Source organism: Thalassophryne amazonica, chromosome 5 (assembly GCF_902500255.1).
Source record: "Thalassophryne amazonica chromosome 5, fThaAma1.1, whole genome shotgun sequence".
In the NCBI taxonomy this organism is placed as follows: domain Eukaryota; kingdom Metazoa; phylum Chordata; class Actinopteri; order Batrachoidiformes; family Batrachoididae; genus Thalassophryne; species Thalassophryne amazonica.
In genome coordinates this window covers 96,858,751-96,875,832 of record NC_047107.1, presented here as the reverse complement: position 1 = coordinate 96,875,832, position 17,082 = coordinate 96,858,751, and the positions used below count along the sequence as shown (strand labels likewise).

At 40.6% G+C, this 17,082-nt stretch overlaps 1 long non-coding RNA gene across 1 annotated transcript; it reads right to left on the bottom strand.

The window, feature by feature from the left end:
- Positions 1-1,591: 1,591 nt before the first annotated feature.
- Positions 1,592-15,166, bottom strand: LOC117509841. Its single transcript, XR_004560557.1, has 3 exons — positions 15,062-15,166; positions 14,211-14,226; positions 1,592-1,604 (listed from the first exon to the last, which is right to left on the bottom strand). It is a non-coding gene; the product is annotated as an uncharacterized LOC117509841 (long non-coding RNA).
- Between the last annotated feature and the right edge of the window lie 1,916 nt (positions 15,167-17,082).

The window sequence follows — 17,082 nt, the reverse complement described above, 5'->3', positions numbered from 1 at the left end:
GGCACATTACACCATCCCTCCCTTTGAAAAGTTGCACTGGAGGAAAAAGAAACCCTTTCCAGTTATTTAACAAATGCAACTTTATTTGAACTACAGACAAGGAAAAATGAAGGGCTTTTTTTTTCAGGGCTTGCACTCCATATGACAGCAATTTGGGGGTATTGTGTATTTTGGCCCGAGCGTGTGGTCTGTGATAGATGACAGCAGAGAAAATCATGAGCCGCTGGCTTCAGCACAGACATGCAAATTGCTTTCAGCTGATTGCTTTATTTTGTTTGATATTTATCAAATAGATTACAGTATGGTTCTTTATTTACAGCCAGGAAACAGCTGATCTATCCCGCTAAAGCAGTGAAGGAAGGGAGAGGCTTTTTTTTTTCATGAAGCCCTGAAGTGGTCAGTGAACGCTGTGAATTGAAGTGTGGCCTCAAATCCATCTCGCTTTTCCACATCAGATGAGCCAACTCCAGGAATACAGATGTATTCTGAAAAAGAACAGAACATAAATGATAAGATGACAAGTGATTACCAGTGCATACTTCATGAAATTAAGCACGCACTAAAGGGCTGCGTCCATCAGCCCAAGAGTGTGTTTTTGCATTTTTATTCAGTCAAGTATCACACTACTTTCAGAAATGTTATTGTGTGAGAACACCTTTGCACTGAAGTGATTTTCAAGTATTTGCAGGATTCGCAAGAAACAGTCTTCACAGGTTGAGTTTTTTTTTAGTTTTTTTTTTTAAGTTGTGCCTATCAGTTATCGATACGGAAAAAGAGCTTAAACAATGCAAAATTAGTTCAAACACATTCTGAGGAAACCATTTACCTTAAATCAGTTAAGTGCAGTTAACATAAATGTTTCTACAATCAAAACATATTTTCATTAAGTAAAATAAACATGGTTAATTGGTGTTAAATTAAGTTAAATATGCTTAATAATGTTAAGCATTGTGCACTTTGACATGCAGAAGCAGTAAGAATGTAAAGCAGTGACCTTTTGGTTTGCAGACGACCTGCTCTGCCGAGTCACAGCCAGCGACATTACGACTACAAAATTTTATTTCTTCGTGTTTGTGGCCCTGCAACAGACTGGTGTCCTGTCCTGGGTGTATTCCGCCTCGCGCTCTGACTGCTGGGAAAGGCTCCAGCCCCCCGCAACCCTTAATTGGACTAAGCGGTAGAAGATGAATGAATGAATGAATGAATGAATGTTGTTTTCTTCTATACTAGGGAAGCCCCACCCCCTTTTCATCCCACCAACTTTTGAGGTTCCTTATATGATACCAAACACAATCATCAAGTTCCCCAAAATAAAAACTGGTGACAAACCAGATATTCAAGACAGAATCCACACTGGCTGTCAAAATATGATGTTCCTATTAATTCTTGATATATTTTACTGGTATTTTTAACAGAAAATGGACCACTGGCTGCAACTTTGGACATCAAATCGAATTTAAAAAATGTGAATGAAATTATCTTAGCACATATGTATTTATTTTGATCTGAATGCATTTTAATGGGGTGGGGGGGCATTGTGGCAGCCATTTTGGACGCCATCTTTAATATGTGACTAGACACCAGTTGTTGTTTTTGGGAACATCCTGACTGCATTTTGTGGTTATCTAAGGAACCTTAAAAAAGTGTGGTGGGGGGGGGGAGCATGACCAAATCTGATAATATGTTAAAGCATTAATATTTTACCAAACAAAAGTGTAACTTGGATTTCTATGACAAATATAGTAAATATCTGTGAGATATTGCAGACAAAATGATGGAGGAAACGTGTACAAGGTTCAAAGTTCATGCTGCATCTGATGGCAACTAGTAACTCTGAATTTCTGTCTTAGGGGAAAAAAACACTTAATAAAATGATGATAAAATATTGTTCTCTTCACTGACTCGTTTTGGCAAACCAAGTAAAAAGGCTGTAACTGTAACAAATAACAACTGACACAGCAGACCTGTGTGAGTTTTGTCTTGCTTGTGTCTAGCAGGTATCCAGCAAAACATTTGTGTGAAATATGTCCCGATTTTATCCCGAGTTCTTTCCAATTGGATCTTTGATGGTTGATGATTGTTAACCATATGCCCTTTACAGTATTTCTATTTTGGCACTTTCAATCACATTTGAAGGTCTACCATGTTTCTTCATCTCCATTAAGCCAACACGAGCATATATAGTGTGTCGCTGCCATTTGACCGTTGAACATCATGTTGGATGACTGAGTTTCCCAGTGTCTCTTGGCATCTTACCTCAATGTTTGTTGGAGTGATTAAAATGTGTAAATACTTTTCCAGACAAGGTGAATTTGAAAACACAGTGGTGATACACAATAAGACTGGAATCCTAATTTGCATGAATATTAAGAAGCAATTATAGTGGTGCATTATAGTGGTGTAAAATGAAATCATTTTCTCTGCCAGTGAAGTTGGACGGAGGTTGTGTTTTCACCCCTGTTTGTTTTTGTGAACAGCCTATAACTCACAATTTTTCATATATCGTTATGAAAATTTTATAGAGGATACATATCCTGATAGACAAGAACTGATTAAATTTTCAAGGTCAAAAGCTCAAAGTCAGGAAAAATCTTGAAACCTATCCTTTAACATTGAATGAAGTTTAAAAAATTCAGAACTGTCCAAAAAATTGAATTTCTTTAAGATTTGAGAGCATTATGTAGGATGTCATCCTTTATAGACTGACAAAGTTTGATCCAGATTACAGATTTTGTGGCCATTTAATTTTAACATTGAAAACTCCATTGAATGTATATTTTACATTATATCTTAATCAAATGTGCTCTAATCACTCTCATATTTGAAAGTGAGGTGCAGACTGGCACTCACTTTTGCCTGACAAAGTTTGATCTGGATCTGATCTGGATTGTGGATTTTATGGACATTTAAATTTAATATTGAAAAGCCTATTTGGTGTACATTTTGCATTATATCTCAATCAAAACGTGCCTCAATCACTCATTTGTGACATTGAGGTGCAAACGCACTCTCAATGAAGTTTGATACACATCTGATCCATATTGCAGATTTAGTGGATATTTGATCTTAACAATGAAAAGCGCTTTTGATCTATATTTTGTATTATAGTTTAGTTTATGAAAAGCCACTTCTAACAGGAGTTTGACCTTGAAAAGTTTTTGCAAAATAAAAATTTGTGGAATTGGAAACTAGTGTTGGCGGAGGTTTGTGCTCTACAAGTGCGATGCTCTAGTTTTAAGTCTTAAATCATAAAAAAGAGATTACAGCTTTAACACCAAGGATTGTGCTGTGTAACGTTACTGCCTGGAACATAACAACACAAGGGCAATCACAGATGAATGCTTGATGACAAACAGATTGTAAAAAGTTGATCAGATGGAAATCTATGTTTCTCATAAAGTGCAGAAGACCACATAAAAGAAATGACACATTTATAAAGATGATAAAAAGGTTGCATATTTTACTGATTCATATTTGGACTGCAGTGTTTTGTGATAAACTCACAGGAAATATATTTATATGTTCTTTGTGACATATTTTGCAATATTTTTCTGAATTTGTCAAAAGGTAATTAGGAAGTAACAGTCCAGATCTTAAAAAAAAAAAAAAAAAAAAGCAGGACAGGGGTCAGGATCTGTTCAAGTTTAATGAATCAGACAGTGATATTTTGTATGTATATCTGTAGGATTAGGAGCATGTTGTCATTTTGTTAAGCCCCTGTTTCTGGATTGTGTAGATTTAGGGTATCGGACTGCTTTGCTTAATGCATTTTCAAACAAAATCCTGAGTGTCCATCAGCATGATGCTTCTTCCTTATCAGCCTCATAATCTCAGACCTGTTGTAAATATGTCCTTTGACCTTTATTTGTAGAGCTTCTGGAATAATGGGAATGTGTCTAAACTGATTATTATAGTTTGTCTTCTGTGTCGGTGTGGATACACATTTACATCTGCTAGATGGCAGCCGAAAAGTATAGAATAATAGAAAACACACACTGGGAAAAGTAAAAAAAAAAAAATATAATAATAATAATAATAATTCACATGACATGGTTAAACTGAACAGGCACAATAGTTGGAGATCACTCAAATAAAAATGGTCCAATAGCACAGGAGTTAAAATTTCACGAGCAGCCTGTCATCAGGGTCCAAGTATTTTGCCTCAGCTTCAGATTTGTTTGAGGACTCCGGTCAGTGTCGGAGATCAGCTACTTACCTAATCAGGTAACCGGTTCCAGAAGGAAAATTATTTCCTTCCGAACACTTGCACTCACCCGCTCACCTGCAGTGACCCAGAGCAATCAGAGGTGAACGTGGCTCCTAATCACACAAAACCCTTTAGGCCGGCGTGCGCACACCCCACCTCAAACCCACCCATCCTCCCCCACCCTCACCAAAAGGCCAGCAAAGAGTTCAAGTGTTTAAAGTGTCACATCAAATTGGCTCAGCTCGGGGATTACTTGTGCAGGACGCATCGTGTGTTTAGTTTGATGCCGACTGTAATATCCTGCCTGGCGGCTGACGCTAGCAGCTCCGGGGTGCAGGGCCGAGTGTGGCTGTGTCAGGAAAAGGTGGCTGTTGCCTGGCACGCTCACACTCTCCTCCACAAGGAAAATAGAAAAAGGTGGGACAGGAAGCAGGAGTGTTTGAGCACAGGGTGCTGGAAAGGATCAATAACCTGGAGCGTGACCATCAGGGTTTGTTTTGATCATGGGGATCTCTTGGGCTGAGAGACAGTGAATGAAACCACACATATTTTGAAGGTAACACTTTCCAAAATGAAGTGCAGCTTCATGGTCAAGTGAAAAATTGATGGATAGCAAGCTGAAGTGTTCGCTATACCAGTGCATCCCTGCGTTTATGTTTCACGGTCCCTTCACTTTCGAGGGCCGGACCCGAGGCACTTGAAGACTGTGAGTGCTTGTAATGTGGTCTGTGTGTGTGCAGGGGCTGCGTTACAGTGAGGAGACTCATGTTTTTCTGCAGGCAACTGTGCCAGCTGTCTGACAGCTGATGAATGACTCCAAATGTCGCTCCGCCCACACACCTCAGGTCATTTGTACCGCAGTGTGCACGTCTGCGAGTTGTGACCACTGAAACCACACTCACTCTGAAATATATAATGACTGAACTTCAGCTCATGAGTAAATGATCATCGATCAACATTAACTCTGACTCATACAGCCAAGCAGGACGTGTGGGAGATGCTCTCTCTCTCTCTCTCTCTCTCTCTCTATATATATATATATATAGTGAGGAAAATAAGTATTTGAACACCCTACAATTTTGCAAGTTCTCCCACTTAGAAATCATGGAGGGATCTGAAATTTTCATCTTAGGTGCATGTCCACTGTGAGAGACATAATCTAAAAGAAAAAATCCGGAAATCACAATGTATGATTTTTTAAATAATTTATTTGTATGTTACTGCTGCAAATAAGTATTTGAACGCCTGTGAAAATCAATGTTAATATTTGGTACAGTAGCCTTTGTTTGCAATTACAGAGGTCAAACGTTTCCTGTAGTTTTTCACCAGGTTTGTACACATTGCAGCAGGGATTTTGGTCCACTCCTCCATACAGATCTTCTCCAAATATTTCAGGTTTGGAGTTTCAGCTCCCTCCAAATAATTTCTATTGTGTTCAGGTCTGGAGACTGACCAGGCCACTCCAGGACCTTTAAATGCTTCTTACGGAGCCCCTCCTTAGTTGCCCTGACTGTGTGTTTGGGGTCATTGTCATGCTGGAAGACCCAGCCATGACCCATCTTCAATGCTCTTACTGAGGGAAGGAGGTTGTTTGCCAAAATCTCACAATACATGACCCCATCCATCCTCCCTTCAATATGGTGCAGTCGTCCTGTCCCCTGTGCAGATGAGCACCCCCAGAGTATGATGTTTCCACCCCCATGCTTCACAGTTGGGATGGTTTTCTTGGGGTTGTTCTCATTCTCTAAACATGGTAAGTGGAGTTGATTCCAAAAAGCTCTATTCTGGTCTCATCTGACCACATGACCTTCTCCCATGCCTCTTCTGGATCATCCAGATGGTCACTGGTGAACTTCAAACGGGCCTGGACATGTGCTGGCTTGAGCAGGGGGACCTTACTGCCCTGCAGGATTTTAAACCATGACAGCATCATGTGTTACTAATGTAATCTTTGTGACTGTGGTTCCAGCTCTCTTCAGGTCATTGACCAGGTCCTTCTGTGTAGTTCTGAGCTTTCTCAGAATCATCCTTACCCCACAAAGTGAGATCTTGCATGGAATCCCAGACCGAGGGAGATTGACAGTCATCTTGTGTTTCTTCCACTTTCTAATAAATAATCATAACAGTTGTTGTCTTCTACCAAGCTGCTTGCCTGTTGTCCTGTAGTCCATCCCAGCCTTGTGCAAGTCTACAGTTTTGTCCCTGGTGTCCTTAGACAGCTCTTTGGTCTTGGCTATGGTGGACAGGTTGGAGTGTGATTGATTGAGTGTGTGAACAGGTGTCTTTTATACAGGTAGCAAGTTCAAACAGGTGCAATTAATACAGGTAAAGAGTGCAGAATAAGAGGGCTTCTTAAAGAAAAATTAACAGGTCTGTGAGAGACAGAATTCTTTCTGGTTGGTAGGTGTTCAAATACTTATTTGCAGCAGTAACATACAAATAAATTATTTAAAAAAAATCATACATTGTGATTTCCAGATTTTTTTTTTTTTTTAGATTATGTCTCTCACAGTGAACATGCACCTAAGATGAAAATTTCAGACCCCTCCATGATTTCTAAATGGGAGAACTTGCAAAACCACAGGGTGTTCAAATACTTATTTTCCTCACTGTATATATAGAATAGAATAGAATAATTCTTTATTGTCCACCGATGTGGAAAATTGTCTTCGGCTCACCAGCACAAAAAAGACAAAAAAACAGTCATGAAACATTCATACAAACACACGAATAAAACAAAAATAAGATACATAAAATACATGGAAGTAAAAGAAGAAATAGAATAAGACCTAGTAAGATAAATAAAACGTATAGTAAGATCTAATAAAATCAAATAAAACAGAAGTAAAGCAGTTCAGGTTTAATTTGTGGAGTGGTCACTTTTTTGAGTTCATTATGGTGACGGCATTTGGTATAAAAGATTTTTTGAAAGAACCTTTGGCCAGAGGAGCTCTGTAGCGCCTCCCAGACTTCAAGAGCTCAAACTGACAGGACAGAGGATGAGAGCTGTCTGCCAGGACTCTCTCAGCTTTCCTCCTCATCCTGTCAGTGTAATGTGGGCCAGAGTCTTCTGGGGTTTTCCCACAATTTTCCCCGCCATTTTTACAATTCTATTTAATTTGTCCTTACATTTACAACTCAAGTGAGCAACCAAACACAAAGATGAAACGTTAAATACTCTCAATATGTGCAGAATACACAAGCTCTAAAATCTGCGGATTAACACCAAGACAACTCAGTCTTCTGAGAAGACTGAGTCGCTGTGAACATTTCTTAAAGATAAAATCAGTGTTTTCAAAGAAGCTCAAGTGACTATCAAGAACTGTACCAAGATATTTAAAAGTTTCAACGTTTCAACAAGCTGGCCATCGAGTGAAACTGGCTGCACGGTCAGTTCTTGCTTTGTGTGAAAAACAAGCTCCTTTGTCTTAGACACATTGATTTCCAGGTGGCTGTCGAGACACCAAGCTTCAAGAGCCTTAGTGTGAGCGAGATAGGAGGCTTCGCCACAGGAGTCACACTTCTGTAGCAGGCCAACTAGGGCCATGTTATCCGCGTATTTAATCAGTTTAAAGTTTGTGTCATTAACTGCAAATTTGTTTGTAAAAAGGGAGAAGAGCAGAGGTGAAAGAACGCTACCCTGTGGACAGCCAGTGCTTATGATGAGCTCTCCTGACAGAATGTTGTTAGCACAAACTCTTTGAGGGCGACAAGATATACGAGGTCTCTTAGATAATAAACCGACCCTTTTATTTTTTTTTTAACTATATGGATTTGAATGACATGCGATTACACCAATCATGCTTGAACCCTTGTGCGCATGCGTGAGTTTTTTCACGCGTGTCGGTGACGTCATTTCCCTGTGGGCAGGCCTTGAGTGAGACGTGGTCCCGCCCTCTTGGCTGAATTCCTTTTGTTTCACGTTGCTCGACGGCGCGCGTTTGCTTTATCAAATTTTTTCTGGACCTGTGAGGAATATCCGAGTGGACACTATTCGAGAAATTAAGCTGGTTTTCTGTGAAAAGTTTAACGGCTGATGAGAGATTATGGGGTGTTTCTGTCGTGTAAGGACTTCCCACGGAGCGGGACGTCCTGCAGCGCTTCCAGGCGCTGTCGTCTGCCTGTTTCGAGCTGATACATCCTAATTTAAGGCTTAATTCACCAGGACAGTACGTGAGAGAACAGAGAAGATTCAGAAGAGGCCGCATGAGGAATTGATGCGGACACTTCCACTGTTTAAGGACATTTTTTTAATGAAAGACGTACGCGCAAATTCGCCGAGTCGTTTCCGTGACGACTCGGCAAATCTGTGTGCGCCCGCGACAGGAAAAACACCTCCGTGTGAAAACCATTTGTAGAATTCAGGCGGCTTTAATGCTAGCAACAATCGAGGTAACTGAGAAATTGTTTAACCGCTTGGGCATGTTCCAACTTGCCCGTTAAGATTTCCAACGGAGGTGTTTTTCCTGCCGCGACCCCCCGCGGTCGGGTCCGGCCCGACATGCGACTCTGCCCGCAACGTTCTTGTCATTACAAAATGACCGTTAACAATGGAATGTCCGAATAACTCCTCATGCCGACTTCTTCTGAAAGTTCTCTGTTCCTCTGACGACTTACTGCGTCAACAGAGCCTGAAATGTGGAAGTTTTCAACTGAAACGGCGAGCGCTGCCGCCTCGAAGCGCAGATCGCCGTCAGGCGCCGTGGACCGTCCTTAAAGCGACACTACCAACCAAAATCTCTCATCAGCCGTTAAAATTTTTACCGAAAAACCAGCTGAATTTATGAATGGTGTCCACTCAGTTGTGCCTTACAGTTTTGAAAAATTTTTTGTCAAACAAAGCAACAGTCTCTGAGCCATTCCTAAACAATGAAAAAAATCGACGAGCGGGTGGACGACTCCTCACTCAAAGACTGCCCACAGGTGAGATGACGTAACCGACAGGCGTGAAAAAACTCTCGCATGCCCACGAGGGTTCAAGCATGTCTGATGTAATCACACGTGATTCAAATCCATATGGTTTTTGAAAAAATAATAAGGTCAGATACTTTTCTAATAGACCTCGTATATATATATATATAGAGAGAGAGAGAGAGAGAGAGAGCTGTGAAAATGTTAGTGCACCCTTGAGCTTCTACCTTTGAATTTTGTTATTCAGGCTTTGTATATTCCAGTTTCAAAATGTTGCCCTTTTTAAGTCTATACATTATGAGTAAATAAGAATATTCTTTCAACCAAACAGACCAAATCTAGGCTTACATCTCTGATGTGCCTTCTGGCAAATGGTAGCTGAACTTTCAAATCTTTAAAAAAAAAAAAAAATCCTTTCTGTACCACTTCATCATGAAACTGTATAACTGGTGATGGAAAATTCAAAACTTGCACTATGCATAATTTTTTTTCCAATTGCAGCCACAGAAACCTTTTAGCTGAACTGACGACTCCACACAGTTTATATATATGTATACATAAAAACATTATTTGTTTAAATCAATTGCAGCTCAACAACAGGATGAAAAAAAGTCCACACATTGTGCTCAGATTGACTGTCAAAACGTAAAATGGCCATTTTGAAACGACAGGGTAAAACCACAATGGGTGTTGACATGGATACGTGTTATGGTGTGACAGGATTGAACCCAAAATTCAGACACTGCCCAGACAAGTGTCAGGAAAAAAGTCAGTGATTTATTTACCAGTTGTAGATGAGTCCAAAAGTAATGAACAGACCAGCACAGGATGAGAGTTCAGCACCAACACCAGGCCCCATGAACAATGCAGAAAAACTAAACAGACAGGAACGCTATGAATCAGTAAAACAACAACAACAACAACAACACACCACCAACTCAGGGGCTTTGGCAGAGACGAGTAGACGAGTGACAGGTGGTGTGATTGGTGATGTGAAACAGGTGTGAGGGAGAAGCGGTGACAGGGACACGCCCACAAACATACACAGGAACTGACAAAGAGAGAGTGACTATAACCACAACAACCCTGGGGGTGAGTACGACCCAAAACATACCATAATACTCATCAAACTGAAAGGGGAACTACAAAATAACCAAGTACAAAACCAAGGAAGAAAAGGCAGAAAACTAAGTGGAACTCAACAATGCAAAAGAGTGGGAAAACAGGAAACAACTAACATAAAAGACACGGACACGGAACTGAACATAAGGACAAACACCATAATAACAACTAGCATACATAAGACATAGGGGACAGACCACAACAACTTGACGTGGCATCACACGTTGCCTATATCCTGCACTTCTGTGTACCCTTGGGAGGCTGTAAGAACATGAACACGACACAATTCTCTGTTATGGTGTAACGTAATATATTTTAGCCAAACATTTGTCACAATGACCATAAAGACAATCATATTTAAGACGGAACAGCTTCTAGCTCCTAGAGCTCTCCCTAGAAATTTCAAGTGTAATTGTGCTGTACCATAGAAAAGTGCACATGCAGTGCAGTGCACAGTGCAGGTGTTGAGCCTACATGGATAGTTGTTTTTCCAGGTTAAGCCCAACCTAGCTCCATGGTTGGCAACCCGACCCTTGCTTGCAAGCTCCCTCCAGGGTTGGCTCCAGGAGGAGGCCCTGATTTCCTAAATCCAGGTGAGAATTACGACCTCCCACCCTACCCAGCTACTGCCCCCACCACTTTACTGCCACTGCGACCAGTTCTTACATATATACAGTGGGGCAAAAAAGTATTTAGTCAGCCCGATTGTGCAAGTTCTCCTACTTAGAAAGATGAGAGAGGTCTGTAATTTTCATCATAGGTACACTTCAACTATGACAGACAATCACACTGTAGGATTTTTAAAGAATTTATTTGTAAATTATGGTGGAAAATAAGTATTTGGTCACCTACAAACAAGCACAATTTCTGGCTCTCACAGACCTGTAACGTCTTCTTTAAGAAGCTCTTCTGTCTTCCACCTGTTACCTGTATATAATGGCACCTGTTTGAACTTATCTGTATAAAAGACACCTGTCCACAGCCTCAAACAGTCAGACTCCAAACTCAACCACAGCCAGACAAAACAGCTGTTGAAGGACACCAGGAAGACAATTGGTAGACCTGCACTAGGCTGGGAGAGTGAATCTACAATAGTTAAGCAGGTTGGTGTGAATAAATCAACTGTGGAGCAATTGTAAGAAATGTAAGACATACAAGACCATTGATGATCTCCTTCGATCTGGGGCTCCACCCAAGATGTCTTCCCGTGGGTCAAATGATCATGAGAACGGTGAACAAAAAATCCCAGAACTACACGGAGGGACCTGATGAATGACCTGCAGAGAGCTGGACCAAAAAGTAACAAAGGCTACATACTACGCACAGAGGTACTCAAATCCTGCAGTGCCAGGCGTGTCCCCCTGCTTAAGCCAGTACATGTCCAGGCCCGTCTGAAATTTGCCAGAGAGCATATGGATGATCCAGAAGAGAATTGGGAGAATATCATGTGGAACTATGAAACCAAAATGGAAATTTTCGGTAAAAACTCAACTCGTCGTGTTTGGAGGAAGAAAAATGCTGAGTTGCATCCCAAGATCACCATACCTACTGTGAAGCATGGGGGTGGGAAACATCATGCTTTGGGGCTGTTTTTCTGCAAATGGGACAGGCAACTGATCTGTGTTAAGGGAATAAGAACGGGGCCATGTACCATGATCCCAACACACCGCTCGGGCAACGAAGGAGCGGCTCAGTAAAAAGCATTTCAAGGTCCCTGGAGTGGCCGAGCTAGTCTCCAGACCTCAACCCCATAGAAAATTTGCTGAGGGAGCTGAAAGTCCATGTTGCCCAGCGACAGCCCTCAAAACATCACTGCTCTAGGGAGATCTGCATGGAGGACTGGGCCAAACTACCAGCTACCGTATGTGCAAATCTGGTGAAGACTTACAGGAAACATTTGACGTCTGTCATTGCCAACAAAGATTATGTTACAAAGTATTGAGTTGAACTTTTGTTATTGACCAAATACTTATTTTCCACCATAATTTACAAATAAATTCTTTAAAAATCCTACAATGTGATTTCCTGGATTTTTTTTCTCATTTTGTTTCTCATAGTTGAAGTGTATCTATGATGAAAATTACAGACTTCTCTCATCTTTATAAGTAGGAGAACTTGCACAATCAGGAGCTGACTAAATACTTTTTTACCCCACTGTAAGTGGTGGAAAATTAATTAATGTGCTGTACCTGTACCTCAATGTCCCTGAGGGAGTCATTCCAAGGGATCAATAAAGTTCTATCTAATGTAATCTAATCTACCTATGGAGATGATACTGCCATATGGATGGGGTGGGATGAGGTTTGGGATTTTGTTAATGTTTAAGACATTTAAGACTGGGGCAGTGTGTGGTATCAGATGAAGTCAATATTCCATTTAAAGGAACCTGTCACATGGACTAACAATCCAGTCAACGGCTGTGCACAACAGGACATCTAGCACCATAATATAGAGTTTTGTGTGGTCTTAGCTTTTGATCAATTCTGTTCAAAATTGAATGACTTTATCCTTGACACAAACGCAGAGATGAAAAAATGTTAGAGAAGACCTGAAGCTCCTTCCCACAATATTTTTCATCTGCCATCTAGGGAGAAGTAGTGACACAGGTTTGTGACACATCACTGTACCTACAGCAACACAAAGACCCACAGCACAAGTGGAAACCCATCAGATAAATTTATTGCATAGAACCTGCCATCTGGTGGCTGTGGCAAATACTACAAAAAGCTAAACCACATGCTCCCTCAAGTATTACATTACATTCAATTAGAAAGTGTCACTTAAATGCATGTAATTATTATTATTACTACTACTTGACTACTACACACACAGTTCTGTCCAGATGCAAGTTCAGTTATTAAGATGAAAGACCAGGATGACAGATGAGTGATGAGGAAGAATCATCATAATCACAGGTGAGCAATGAGAAACAACCATGAGGGGTCACAATTAAGGTTGTGGTCAAATGTGAAAGGTTGAGTGTTGACGATTGCTTATCCATAGGTGCACTTTTACCCATATCAAGGTAACGCTCCAGATCTGGTTGACAAAAATGTATTTTTTGGATGGGGATAGTCTCATGCAAGCAAGTAAGGATTGGATTTAGTTTGGGTTCCGTTTTAAATTAAAGGGGGCAGTGGGGCCTTGGAGGTTTGCACCCCATGTATGAATAGGCGTACAATTAATCTATGAAATAAAAAGTAAAAGCACAAGATTTCATCTTGTGCAGTTGATGTTTAAAGCAGTAGGAAAAAGTCAAGTTAAATGCATAAATGTGATTGGTTACATTCCCGTTAGTGGACCACCGCCTGATTTGAGATGACGGTTGTCCTCCTCCACAATCAGCTGCATCTCAGGTTGAACAAATTATACTTGGAGGGCTTTCTTAAGGACCCACCAGAGTGCAGTTCAATCAAAATAATCTGATGGCATATGATGCCCCTGACTATACCCTGCTGCAGTTCCTTCAGTGGGATTGGGCTGATCCACAACTGAACAGGAAGTCTGCTAATCTGTAATTTGATACTGGGGAAGGAAGAAGTCAGGAACCAGCCTTCAGTGCTTTCACCAATCGTATTCATCACTAGGGCAGGCCCAACGCTCATTTAGAGCAGGAGAACAGCTTAACTAAACATCTTCTCCATAAAATAAATGCTTCCAGGTTACTCCCAGTCCAGGTTGCACTCAGCGGACCATCTGATCTCAATTACCAGGAATGCTATAGGAAGCCACGAGTTTCAGTATTCATCCTGTGCCAACAACACCATAGCAACCACCAGCATGTGTGTCAGCCTTAAGCAGATAGGAGTCCTTTTCAGGCACTTGTAAGGCGGGAAATGATGATATGATAATTACTTCCTGATGCTGCACTTTTTTTTTATTATTTATTTATTTTTTTAATCAAACATGGGCAAGTGTAATCCAAGTACAGTTCACTTTCTGTAGAACTTGGTTTGGCAGGCATGTGAACCATGTTTGTATGTTTACTGACCGTTTTATATTTTAAGTGTGGGATATACTTAGTTGTGTACGCAGTTCAGCTAATTTGCTAACAGCTAAATAGCAAAGTTAAGCTTTTTCGTGAGCAGATTAGCTTTTCAGCTAACTTTGAAAATCACTAGATCACCATCCATTAAATTTAGTTTGGATAACTTTATGTCACTTAACATTTTTTGAACAACATTTTAATGGGCAAAAATGTTTGTAAACTTAAAACATTACGTTTGTTCCTGTTGGAGCTTATATACTAATCCAATAAGCAAAACTGTCACATCATGTGAAGGCAACAAGTGCATCCTTAAGGAGATGGAGGAGCAGGAGGCCACGTTGTTGTTGTTGTTGTTGTTGTTGTTGTTGTCCTTTTGGCTGGTCCCATTTTTGTTCTGGTTCCCCACAGCGGATACAGCCAGATCCGCATTGGTATTTGGTATAGGTCTTACGCCGGATGCCCTTCCTGACGCAACTCCAGTTTTACCTGGAGAAACACACAGCTGCTGGTGTTCCAAAGAGGTCTCCCATCCAAGTACTAACCAGGGTCCCGCACTGATTAGCTTCTGAGATCTAACGGGATCAGGCTAACACAGAGCAGACTGGCTGCAGGCCATGCCAGAGTAAATGCATTAATTAAACTATTAAAATTATTCTCTATATTTATTTTGATTTCTTTATTTTCATTATTTGTTTGATGTTTGATATTTTCTGTACTATAAACAAACAGCATGTTGAATGGAAACAGCTGTATAATTTCATTTGTTCATTTAATTGTTGGTATTGATGTGAATCTTGATCATCATCTGATCTTGGAAGCCTCCTTGTTTACACAACATATTAAAATTTCATCTTTTTAGGTCTGTTTTTCATGGTTTTATAGCCCAAAAAACCCAAGCCAAAGCTAACGTCATATAATAAAAGTTAGCAGTTAGCAGTTAGCATATAGCCATTAGCGGTTAGGTTCAGCTAATTGTTTTGCTGTTTATTGGTTTAGTGTCACATTTAATTTTTCAATTAGCAGATTAGCTGTTGTCAAAGATAACCTTTAGATTAGCTGTGCCCACCACTGGACATACAAATAGAGCATAGAGAGCAACCAGGCCCATAAACAATCATCTCAGTCTTCAGAGATCAAAAGTAAAGAAAAAACTACACAACATCCAGTGCTACAACTGCAAGGAACTGTTTGCAGATGCAGTTTCATATTTGGATAAATATTTGGAAGAATATAAGTAAGTCTGATACAGGCCCCAAGGCAGATGGACCTTGGGGCCTGTACAAATATGTATTAGTAATACTGTTTGTTTTGGACAGACATTTACACTCATCATGGGCATGAATGGTAATTTGGGGCTTTAAATTATGTCTCTGAACTGTTGTTTTGGCAGGGTGGAAAGACTGTACAGCATACATCATTAATGACTTTAAAAAACAAGAATTGGGTGCACAAGTTTGAATTTATTTTGGATTTTCTCTAATCTGCACAGGGTCAAAATTATACATACAAGCTCAAATATATACACTCAACAAAAATATAAACGCAACACTTTTGGTTTTGCTCCCATTTTGTATGAGATGAACTCAAAGATCTAAAACTTTTTCCACATACACAATATCACCATTTCTCTCAAATACTGTTCACAAACCAGTCTAAATCTGTGATAGTGAGCACTTCTCCTTTGCTGAGATAATCCATCCCACCTCACAGGTGTGCCATATCAAGATGCTGATTAGACACCATGATTAGTGCACAGGTGTGCCTTAGACTGCCCACAATAAAAGGCCACTCTGAAAGGTGCAGTTTATCACACAGCACAAGCCACAGATGTCGCAAGATTTGAGGGAGCGTGCAGTTGGCATGCTGACAGCAGGAATGTCAACCAGAGCTGTTGCTTGTGTATTGAATGTTCATGTCTCTACCATAAGCCGTCTCCAAAGTTGTTTCAGAGAATTTGGCAGTACATCCAACCAGCCTCACAACCGCAGACCACGTGTAACCACTGTTCAAACAACTGTACACAAGGACAAGTTAGTCAGATGTATCACCACTTGCCAAGTCTAGAAGAAGACCCAAACTGTCACCCTCAGATGAGAGGGAAAAGGTTAGGATGTTCAGAACAACCCAGGAACCACCTAGACTCAGGCCTGCCCAGCCCAGTCTCACACTTTTATTTTGTGCTCCAGTCACGAAATGAGTCACATGGCACTTTTCGTGACAGTATTACGAACCATAGATTAATATACCTTTTGTGATGCCATCATGAAATGGTGTGAGATTGGGTTGAATGAACTGGAAACTGCTGGAACACCAGCATGTCCACAGTGAAGCAAGTTTTACATCAACGTGGACTAAAATGAAGAAAGAAGCCCCAACTTCAAAGTCAACATCTTCAAGCTAGACGGAAATTTGCAGCTGTCCACACGGACAAGTCAAATGCCTTCTTGAGAAAGGTTTTGTGGTCATACAATAAAAGATTCAGCTATTTTGCCATAATGACAAGAGGTATGTTTGGAAGAGTAAAGGTGAGGCTTTCAGACCTGAGAGCACTGTACCAACTGTAAAGCATGGTGGTGGTATCATCGTGCTCTGGGACTGGTGCACTGCACAAAGTGGATGGAATAATGAAGACGGAGGACTACTTCCAAATTCTTCACCGTCACCTCCAGTCAACAGCTACACAGTGAAACCTGAAAATAATTGGTGTTCCAACAGGACAATGATCCAAAACACACAGGCTATAACAGTAAGCTTCTGGAAAGGGCTACCCAAAGATCCGACCTCAATCCTACTGAAAATTTGTGGATTACACTTTAAAAAGCAGAGTTTGTTCCAGGAAACCAACCAATTTAAA